At 40.9% G+C, this 11,958-nt stretch overlaps 1 pseudogene; it reads left to right on the top strand.

Annotated features, from left to right (window-relative positions):
- The first annotated feature begins 10,006 nt into the window (after positions 1–10,006).
- Positions 10,007–11,559, top strand: LOC103208478 (annotated as a pseudogene).
- The last annotated feature ends 399 nt before the right edge of the window (positions 11,560–11,958 follow it).

Genomic DNA, 11,958 nt, shown 5'->3' on the forward strand with positions numbered 1-11,958 from the left:
CTCTGCCAGCAAGCCTCCTGACCAAAGGCACTCAGCTTTCTTGCTCTGTGGGACAGAAAGCCTGCTGCTCTGTCTCCTGTCAGTCTTCTGGTTCTGCTGTCACTGTCTCTCTGCTGTCTTTTCAGCACAGGAACCTCTGGTCCAAAGGATACATCCCACTCCTGGCTCCTCTCTTGATGGCAGTTAGGTCCTGCTTTCCACCTCTGGAATGGCTCATTTTAAGCCTAGTGCATGGCAAAACTGATGAATCCTCATGTTAAAGGTCCATACACCTTATTTGCACGGTCCCACCCACCCAAGGATGCCATGTACCTTCCTGTATTATTAACAAGCTAGACAATAATTTGGGAGCTCTGGTAGTATAGTGCCTAAGACACTTGACTGCTAACCAGAAGGCTGCTGGTTCAAACCCACCAGCCACTCCTTGGAAGGAAGGTTGGGCAATCTACTTCTGAAGTGATACTGCCTCAGCAACCCAAGGAGGGGTCGCTATGAGTCAGGTCCGACTTGATGGCACATAACAATAACAACAAAGCCAATAATTTTGGTGGGCAATAAGCATCTCACATTTACACAGTTCCACCTAGTCATTTGGTGGAAGTTACAAAGACTGGCTAGAAGAGCCATACCAAGTAATTCACTGCACCACAGTAATCTGTTGCTAAAACACACACAAAAAAAATGGTGAATTTAAAAAGTGATCATTTTTTTTGGTTCATCAGCTTGGAAACAATTGGCTGGAAGATCCAATTGTGGATCTTATGGAAGCAGACTGCCACATTCACATGGCTCATTGTCAGCTAGGGGTTCAACTGGGGCTATTGGATAGAATGGCTGGAATGACCACCTCCCTTCATGTGGTCTCCAGAGCCTTTCCATAGCACTACCTTGGGCTTTGTCTCAACATAATGGAATCCAATAAAAAGTGTTCCAAAAGGACAGTCCCCCAGTGTGCAAATACCAAGCATTAGTTTGCATCACACCTGCTGATATTGCCAAGAGCAAATCAAGTAAATTACTACACCTGCGAATGGGGTAGGTACTGCCTTGGCAACATTACTGGGCTGAGCACAGTACATTATTTTAAGAAGCAAGAAGAAGAAAAGTATTTCCACTTATTTTCTTGTCTAATAAAACTGCTGCTGTATGTGCTTGTTGTATATGCCCATGTAACAGTTTGGTTACTTCATTTTATATCAGTGATTTTTACTTCAGTCACTGACACTTTAAGAAGTCTAAGAAATGTGAAGGACTTTCTCCCCCTAAAATTTAATATATCATACTAAAAAATTTCACATATTTCAGGGGCCCCTAGACTCCCCAAAAGACCACAGACCACTCTAGGAAATAAAATTCTTGACTTATTTTTTAGGGACGTGTATAAACCTGCTGGGTTCCTAATAATTAAGGATGTCTTTTTTTTTTTTTTTTAATTGTAGTAGATACATAGGTAACTATATTTGCCATTTCAGTAATCTTCACATGTACAGGACAGTGACATTAATAGTATTCATCATGTTTACTCATCAGCATTACCCAGATTTTTCCATTACCCTAAAGAGAAGGTCAGTGTTCTCTAAGCATTTTGTGTATTCCTTTCCCTTTTCTTCCCCCACTCCACACTCCTGATGACCACTAATAAACTTTGATCTCTAAACACTTTGATCTGTATGCCTACTCTAGATATATAGAGGGGATCCTAGAGTATTTGTCCTTTTGTGACTGACTTATTTCACTCAGCATACTGTTTTCAAGGTTTATCCATGTTACAACTTGTATCAGTACTTTTCTGTTTATGTTTGAGTCCATTTGAGTTGATACCAAGTTACAGCAGCCGTATAGGGCAGAGTAGAATTGCCCTTTCAGGTTTCCAAGGCTGTAAAACTATGGAAGCAGACTGCCACATCTTTCTCCTGTGGCATGGCTACTGGGTCTGAACTAACCTTTTAGTTAGCAGCCAAGTGCTTTAACGCCTGCACCATCAGGGCTTCTTTTGTAGGTACGACATTTTGTTTATCCATTCTTCTGTTGATGGACATTTAGGCTGTTTCCACCTTTTGGCTATCGTACTGCAGTGAACAGTGAATAGTAATGCAATACCTTGGATGTACATGTATGTGTGTTTCTCCTTTTAATTCTTTGGGTATAAACCTGAGGGTGAAATTGCCGAATCATGTGTTAATTCTCTCTTTAACTTTTTCAGAACTGCTTAATGGTTTTCCACAGCAGCTGTATCATTTTACAGTCTCACCAGCAGTGGATGCAGGGTTCACTTTCTCCACATCCTCACCAACATCTATTGTTTTCTGTTTTTTTAATCACAAACATTTTAGTGGGTGTGAAGTGATAGCTCATGATTTTGATTTGCATTTCCCTAACAATGAAGGCCACTCCTCGGAAGGAAGGTTGGGCAATCCTACTTCCGTAGTGATACTGCCTCGGAAACCCAAGGAGGGGTAGCTATGAGTCGGGGCCGACTCGACGGCAAAACAACAACAACAACAATGAAGGACACTGAGCATCTTCTCATGTGTTTGTTGGGCATTTGAATTTCTTTTTTAGTGAACTGTCCAAGTTGTTTGTTCATTTTTTGATTGGGTTGTTTCTCTTATTTGTTGTTAAGGTGTAAGAGTTCTCTATAAAAGCTGCATATTAAACCCTTATTGGATATATAATTTCAAAAAAGATTTGCCCAATTTGTAGGTTGTCTCTTCGTTTTTGTGATAAAAATTCTTTAATGCATTTTTTTTTTTTTAATTTTGAGACGGTCCAATTTATTTGTCTTTTGTTGCTCATGCTTTTGGTGCCATAGCTAAAAGTGGATTACTAAATATTAGGTCCTGAAGCATTACTTCTACATTGTCTTCTAAGAGTTTTATGGTTTCAGATCTTATATTTAGCTCTTTGATCCATTTTCAGTTAGTATGGGTCATGGGTCCAGGTTTATTCTTTTGCTTGTGGAAATCCAGTTGTCCAAGCACTATTTATTAAAGAGTCTGTTTTTTCACCATTGGATGGACTTAGCACCCTTATCAAAAATCAGTTCACCATAGATGATGGTTTATTTCTGGACTCTCAATTCTATTCCTTGATCTATATGTCTGCCATTACACTAATAACAGAATTTTTTTATTATTGTAGTTTTATGTTACGTGATTGGCAAGTGTCAGTTCCTTACTTCCTTCTTCTTTTCCTAGATTGTTTTGGCTATTGGGGCTCCTTGCAGTTCCACATAAATTTGAAGTTTGTTTTTTCTAATTCTGCAAAGAAAGTGGCTGGAATTTTGATGTGTTGAGTTGAATCTGTATATTGCTTTAGATAGTATTGACATCTTAACAATATTAAATCTCCCAATCCATGAGTATGGAATATCCTTCCATTTATTTGGGTTTTCTTTAATTTCTTTCAGTGACATTTTATAGTTTTCGGTCAACAAGTCTTTATCTTTCTTGGTTAAATTTATACCTTGGTGTTTTATTCTTTTAGATGCTATTGTTAATGCATTTATTTTCTTGATTTACTTTTCAGCTTGCTCATTATTGATGTATAAAAAAAAAAACTGATTTTTTTTTGTGTTCAGTGTCTATTCTGCCACTTTTGCATTCATTTGCTATTACTGTTGAGCACTCTGGTGGTGTAGTGCCTAAGGCATTTGACTGCTAACCAGAAGGCAGGTGGTTCAAACCCACCAGCAACTCCTCAGAAGGAAGATTGGGCAATTCACTTCTGTTACTGCCTCCGGAACCCAAGGAGGGGTCAGTATGAGTCAGATCCAACTTGACGGCAGTGAGTTTGGTTTTTCAGTTTTGGTACTATTACTCTGACAGTTTTCCTGTGGATTCTTTGTCATCTGCCCAAAAGTATGATTTTGCTTCTTACTTTCTGTTTGGATACTTTCTGTTATTTTTTCCTTGTCTAATTGCTCTGGCTGTACTTCCAGTACAATATTGAATAGTAGTGTTGATAGTGGGTATCCTTGCCTTACTCCTGATCTTGAGAAACTTTGCAGTCTTTCTCCATTGAGTATGATGTTGGTGGTGGGTTTTTCATAAATCCTTCATCATTTTGAGGAATTTACCTTCTAGCTTCTTGATTGTTTTTATCATGAAAATGTGCTGAATTTTCTCAAATGGCTTTTCTGCATCGATTGAGTAATCATGTGGTTCTTTTGCTTTTGTCTATTAATGTGGTATATTATATGCTTGAGTTTTCTAATTCTGAACCACCCCAGTCTTCTACTTGATCATTTCCTATAATCCTTTTAATATGTTTTGTATTCACTTTTCTATTCACTTCCTGTATTTTGTTAAGGTTTTTATATCTATATTCTCAAGAGATATTGGGGTGTCTTTGAGTAATGCTCGCTTCATAGAATTAGTTAGAAAGTATTCTCTCCTTTTTTATTTTCTGGAAAAGTTTAAGAAAGATTGGATCACTTTTATAAATGTTTGGTAGAATTCCCCCAGTGAAGCCATGTGGTCCAGGACTTTTCTTTGTTGTGAGATTTTTTATTATTGATTCAGTTTCTTCACTTGTAGTGGATCTGTTAAAAATCTTCTATTTCTTCTTCAGTCAATGTAGGTAGTTTCTTTGTTTCTAGGAGTTTGTCCATGTAATCTAGATTGTCTAATTTGTTGCATACCATTGTTCATAGTCTTCTCTTCTTATCCTTTTTTATTTCTGTCAGATCTGTTGTAATGACTCCATTTTCATTTCTGATTTCTCACATATTTGCATCTTCTCTCTTTTTTCCCTTTGTCAGTCTAGCAAAGGTTTATCAGTTTTACTGATCTTTTCAGAAACCAACTAATGGTGTAATTGATTTTCTGTATTTCCATTCACTATTTCATTTTCTCTCTGCTCTGTTCATGTTCTTTCCTTTCTTCTCTTTGCTTTGGATTTAGTTTTCTCTTCTAATTTCTCAAGTTTCAGAGTTAGGTTATTGATTCATGATCTTTCTTATTTTTAATGTAAGAATTTACAGCTAGAAATTTCTCTGTAATCATTGCTTTCTCTGTGTCCCATAAGTTTTTATATGTTGTGCTTACATTTTCATTCAACTCTTAATATTTTCTGATTTCTTCTTTGATATCATCCTTGATTGTTTTATAGTGTATTGTTTAATTTCCATATATTTATCTATTTTCCTTTTTTTCTGTTACTAATGTCCCTTCTCATCAGAGAAAAGAATTTGTATGATTTCAATATTTTAAAGTTTATTGAGACTTGCTTTATCACCTAACCTGTGGTCTATCCTGGAAAATGATCTGTGTGCACTGCAGAATAATATATATTATGCTATTGTGAGGTTGAATGATACTATAAATCAATTATACCTATATATAATTGGCAGGCTGCTGAACAATGGCACAGCTACATGCAGGGTTCAAGTATGCCATGAGCTCAAGACCATTCCCAAAGCTGTTTCTTATATACAAAGCAGACAACATACCCAAACGTAGCTACTCAGCTGCTCACAGTAGATTCCACCATGGGATTGATTACCAGTCTCATCATGGGGAATACTACATCCAGCTGCCCAGCCACTCAACCAGGCCCAGCTAAGTTGACACACAAACTTAACCACCACAGTTCCCTACCACCTGCCTGCACTTCACAAGGCCTACACTGACTGGAGCTTTCCTGTGTGGATGAAGTATGGTTGGATTCTTCTACACCTAGCTCCTTGTAAGTTGTCATGAGGTTTAGCAGGTGGTGGGGTGAACAGAGACATTGTCACTTGGTTGGAGCCTGGCAGTGTCATAAGCTTGGCTCCACAAATTACAGGCCTGACAGGTTTTCACACCTATCAGGTGGGCACTTTGAGGTGCTCTTCAGAAGTCTCTCTAGCCCCATGCAGCTGCTACCTCTGTGCCCCTTCTCCAGTGGGCTGTCCCCTCTAGGTTCTCTGGAAGGCCTCTCCACTGCTGACTCTTATCAGTGGAATCCCCCCTTTACTACCAGGTAGTCTTCCATGGAAAGACTATAAATGGCTCCCATTCAATCTCTTTGCCATATCATTGCCCTACCATCAAAGGGAATTGAGTTATATCCCACTTACAGCCCTCCTCTGTGCCTTACTCCCCTGTCTCAAGTCCCCTTAATTTTCTCATGCTTTTTGCAGGAAACATATGTCAACATTTCTCTCTTTCTCTCAGTTTTCCTGTTGGATCCCCCTCTCTAAGTTTGAGATAAGGAGGTGGTTTATCACTACCTAAAGGGATGGGATCCACATATTGCAATATCTCTCTCCAAAGAAACCTTATACATCTCATTCTCTACATTCTCAATTCTTTTACATTATTAAAATATGTGTAAGAGTAAAAAAGTCAGGAAACAAGTTCTTGACTAATTGAAAACACCCCCAGGGATTGCCACACTCGCTTTGGTGTCTAATATCAAAAGTGGAATTTTGACATCTAGTACTTAAGGAAGGAGTATGGTACTATATAGACAAGCATTTCCTAAAAGGATGTCAAGGGAGCTAGTGTGCAGTGTCTTGATTGAGGGTGTGAATCTTAAGCTGGGTATTGAATAAAGTGAAACATTTGATTGGGCAAAGAAGGAAGTGGAAACTTCGAGAGAGAAAATTCACTTAGTTCATCACAAATGTATTAGACTCCTTCTGAGTGCCAGGGGAATTTACAATCTCCAAGAAGGAGTGTATGTGATCAGCTTGGATGAAGAAAGGTATATGAATAGAAAATGATGAGAAATGAAATTTAGATAGATGGCATCAAAAGCAGGCTGTGAATATCAGTCTCGTGTATGGAGACAACGGTTATCAGATTAGGGAAGGAGGGAGGCTTAGTGTGTATGTGTTTGTGGATTTGTGTGCATGTGTATAAGGGGGGGTGTGGGTATGGGGAGGAGTGAATAGTGGAGTAAATGTAAATGTTAGTGTGTATATAGGTGATATGTGAAGTGGGTTGTATACAGTATGTCTGTGCATATGTGTAGAAGTGATGTATTTTTGTGTATAATGTCTGTGGTAGTGGGGGTATATGCCTTTGTGTGTGGGGTGTGTGTGTGTATATGTGTGAGTAGTGGGGAGTAAGTGTGTGGATAAGGAGGTGATGTGTGGATAAGTGTATTTAGGGAGTGTTCTGGTTACGTAGTGCCACTCTGACAGGAATATACCACAAATGGGATGGCCTTAACAAACAGGAGTTTATTCTTACAATTTGGAGTCTTTGAGTCCAAGTTCAAAGTGCCAAGCTCTAGGGGCTGGGTGAAAGCCCCTCAACCTTGGGGTCCAGCTCTGCCTCCTGCTTCTGGCCCACTGGAGCTAGAGGCTTTTCTTCACTCAGACAGCTGCTGGCTACTGAGGCTGAGAAGCCCCAAGGTTGACAAGGCACAGTCCCAATGTTACCAAACCACGTGGCAGGCCATTAACTTAAGTCCATTATAAGTCCCATGGTCGGCAGAGCATAGCAGGCTGCTGAGCAATGACACGGCTACATGCAGGATCCAAGCGTGCCACAGGCTAGAGACGATTCCCAAGGCTTTTCCTTATATACAGGAAGCAGACCACATCCCAAAGGCAGCTACTCGGTTGCTTGTGGTAGATCCTGCCATAGAGTTGATTGACAGGTCTCATCATGGGGAATAGATACCACCAGCTGCCCAGCCACTCAACCAGGCTTAGCCAAGTTGACACACAAACATAAATACCGCAGGGAGTTTGAGAATAGTAGGGGCATAGGTATAGAGTAAAGGTGGGATAGCTTAGTGGTGTGTGAGTAGTGGGTATGTGTGTTGTGCTGTGTGCATTTAGTGCAGTTATGTGTAGGATTGTATTTATGTGTCTGGATTTTCTGTGTGTAGATAGTGGGGTTGTATGTTTAAGCAGTGGGAGTTTGTGTAGGGATGTATGTGTAGTACATGTGCTCAGTAGTAGGGTGTGTGTGAGGTTGTGTGTGTAGTGAGGTGCGTATTAGTGGTGTTTGAATAATGAGTGACAGTATTGTTTGTGAGTAGTTGGGGGTCTGCCTGTAGAGGGGTGTGTATGGACTGTTCAGTGAAATTATGCGTGAATGGGGGTGTGTATGTAGTGGGTTGTGTGTGACGTATGGAGTTGTGTATAAGAGTTTGTAACAGTATGTTTGTAGTGGAACGTGTTCATAAGAAGCTGGAACGTGAGAGTAGTGGGATTGCGTGTATAAGTGTAATTAGTGGGTATGTGTGTGTTTATTGTTGTTATGTGCCGTCGAGTCGGACCCGACTCATAGCGACCCCACCTTGGGTTTCCAAGGCAGTATAACCACAGAGGTAGATTGGCCCATCTTCCTTCTGAGGAGTGGCTGGTGATGTGTGGTTTAGCAGGGTATGTATACATGTTGTTTGTGAAAATAATGTCGGATGCGTCTAGCAGGGTTGTGTGTGTGTAGTGGGTGTGTGTGAGTGGTTGACTATCTGTGTGTTTGTGTTAATAGGCTGTGTGTGTGCACATATGCATGTATATATAAACTCACTGCTGTGGAGTCAGATCCAACTGATAGCTACCCCTCCTTGGGTTTCTGAGGTGGTATCACTACGAAAGTAGATTGCCCAGTCATCCTTCTGAGGAGTGGCTGGTGGGTTTGAACCTCCAGCCTTCTGGTTAGCCATTAAATGCCTCAGGCATTATGCCACCAGAGCTCCTGTGTGTATGTATAGCCAAAAAAGAACAATGGGAAGAACTGATCGTTCCTTTATTGGGTTAAAATGTGCTTGGATGAGAGAGAGAGGATTTCCTATAAGATTTAGTACAGGGATTCCAGTTGTTCTCACAGTAATTTTCCTCTGAACCCTCCTTCTTAGAGACCCTCCCCTTGGACTCTTTCCTCTTAAACTGAAATTTTCTAGCTGGTGTGTTGGCAGCCACCAAGGAGCCTAGATGGGCAGGTAGGATTCTTTCTAAAATTTTGGTCTCAGAGGCTCTAGTTTGGGGGTTCCATTCACAAATGTCCACAGGGGCCAGACCAATCTTTAGATGAGTCTTTAGATGATCTAGGAGCAAATGCACAGAAGTGGTCTGGACAGTGGCAAACCCAGAAGAAAGACCCTGATATTCAAGCCAAGCAAAATAAGTCTGAAGACAAAACAGGTTAATGGAATGTGATCTTAGCACATTCCATTTCTGTTGAGTGGAATCTTAAAGAGCAAATGCAATGAAATTAGAGTTACAGAGAAGGTAGATCTGTGGAGAGAGGAGAGAAGGAAGTAGGTCTGCAGGAAGGATGATGAAGGCCCTGCAGGTGAGGAGAGGAACATCTGTAATGGCTTTGCAAGACCTGGTTCCATTTCATCATTCTCTCAACCAATACTTGAGCAGTGCACACAATGTGTGTGTGGGGTGCCCTAGGCCCTGAGTTCACAGCACAGAACCAAAAGGGCCCGCCTTACTGTCATGGAGTTCACAGGCTCAAAGGATATGGGATACTTCATGGAATCTTTCGAGATTCCCTCTGCTATCAGAGTCCCTGCGCGTGAATGTGATTGTAGGCCCCCATTAATTCCTGAACAAGACAACAGTTCAAAGGCTATGGACCATATCTGGATGTATGTTCCGTCTGATGGACCTTAGAGTTTGGTTCTTTACCCCACTAGGGTGCAATATAAATCCTCCTCAGGGGCAAAACAAACCAAATCTCTCCAGGCATCTGGGTTTAAGTCTTGATTGAAGGCAATTACATTTGCACTTAAAAGGGAATTTTATTCTAAGTCTGTAATATTTAAAATGCCATGATCAAAAGAAAAAATAGCATGAATACATACATATTTTCCTTTATTTCTCAATTGCCTCATCTATCTTTTTCTCTGGATATTAAAAATTCTTGGATTGGAGTAATTTCTATTACTAACTTTCTTCTAGTAGTGTCATTTTGATTCAAGATGAAAGAAGTGTTCTATACTTTGTTTTACTGTCAATGCATTGCTTTCCTCGACCCTTGGCTTGTCAAGAACAGTAACTGGGACTTGGTGCCTGCTCCTGTTGTCTTCATCTCCGAACACTAGTGTGCATGAGTTTGTCTCTATCCATATAGGTCAGGCTAGTGTCCAGATTGGCAATGCCTGTTGGAATCTCTACTGTGTGGAACACGGCATCTAGGCCTATGGCCAGATGCCAAATGACAAGATTATTGAGGGAGGAGATGACTCCTTCAACATCTTCTTCAGTGAGACAGGTGCTGCTGGCAAACATGTGCCCAGGATAGCATTTGTAGACCTGGAATATATGGTCTTTGATGAAGTTCACACTGGTACCTACCACCAGCTTTTCTACCCTGAACAAATCATCACAGGCAAGGAAGATGCTGCCAATAACTTTGCCCATGGGTACTGTTGTTGTTGTTGTTGTTATGTGACGTCGAGCCAGACCTGACTCATAGCGACCCCCCTTGGGTTTCCAAGGCAGTATCACTATGGAAGTAGATTGCCCCATCTTCCTTCCAAGGAGTGGCTGGTGGATTTTAACCTCCAGCCTTCTGGTTAGCAGTCAAGTGCCTTAGGCACTACGCTACCAGAGCTCCTGAACAAGTCATTACTGGCAAGGAAGATGCTGCCAATAACTTTGCCCATGGGTACTACACCATTGGAAAGGACATCATTGACCTCATCTTGGACACAATTTTCAAGTCGGCACAGATTTTCTGGGCTTCTTGGTTTTTCACAGCTTTGGTGGGGGAACTGGTTATGAGTTCACTTTTCTGCTGATGTAATGCCTCTTTCTTGATCATGGCAAGAAATTCAAGCTAAAGTTCTCCCTTTACCCAGCGTCCTAGGTTTCCACAGCTGTATTTGAGCCCTTCAACTCTATCCTCACCACCCACACCAATCTAGAGGACTGAGATTGTGCCTTCATGGTAGAAAATGATACCTGTTATAGAGATCTCAATATTGAGCATCCAATCTACACTAACTTTAACCACTGTATTAGCCAGATTGTGTTCTCCATCATTGCTTCCCTCAGATTTGATGGTGCCCTGAGTGTTGATCTAACAAAATTCCAGACCAACCTGGTGCCCTATTGCCACACCCACTTCCCTCTGACCATGTATGCCAACATCATCTCTATTGAGAAAACCTACCATGAACAGCTTTCTGTAACAGATTACCAATGCTTACTTTGAGCCAGCCAGCAAAATGGTGAAATGTGACCCTCACCATGGTCAATCGATGGGTTGCTGCCTGTTGTGCTATAGGGAAGTGATTCCCAAAGATGTCAATGCTGCTATTGCCACCACCAAGTCCAAGTGCAGCATCCAGTTTGTGAACTGGTGCTCCACTGGCTTCAAGGTTGGCATTAGTTACCAGCCTCCCTTTGTGGTGCCTGGTGTGCATGCTGAGCAACACCACACCCATTACTGAGGCCTGGGTTCACCTGGACCACAAGTTCGACCTATATGCCAAGCATGCCTTTGTTCACTGGTACATAGGTGAGTGGATGGAAGAGGAGAGTTTTCTGAGGCCCATGAGGACATGGCTGCCCTCAAGAAGGATAATGAGGAAGTTATCCTGGATTCTGTTGAAGGAGTGGGTGAGGAAGAAGAGTACAAATTCATTTCAGCCCTGTAGCATGTCACACAAAACTTTAGCTTCTATTAACTGACAGACAAAGCTTTCTGGTTAGATTTTCTTCACTATCAACTATGGCCATGTTATATTTTTCCACGTAAGATTTTTTCCAACATGTCTCAAGGTAAAAGTATTAAGAAGGGGAGGGTGGAATATATGATTTCTACTAGCTAGCTGAATATTAATAATACCTAATATTTTCACAAAAACAAGACTGCTCAAAAAGGAAATAGACCTTATTAAAATAGACTATAAATAGATCCCAAAACATAAAGAAAAATAACCCCCCAAATATTATATATATAATATATATATTGTTGTTGTTATGTGCCGTCGAGTCGGCCCCAACTCATAGCGACCCCTCCTTGGGTTTCCGAGGCAGTATCACTATGGAAGTAG

The sequence above is a fragment of the Orycteropus afer genome, unplaced genomic scaffold (genome assembly GCF_000298275.1).
Source record: "Orycteropus afer afer isolate SDZICR_OR568_19922 unplaced genomic scaffold, OryAfe1.0 scaffold00440, whole genome shotgun sequence".
NCBI lineage: Eukaryota > Metazoa > Chordata > Mammalia > Tubulidentata > Orycteropodidae > Orycteropus > Orycteropus afer.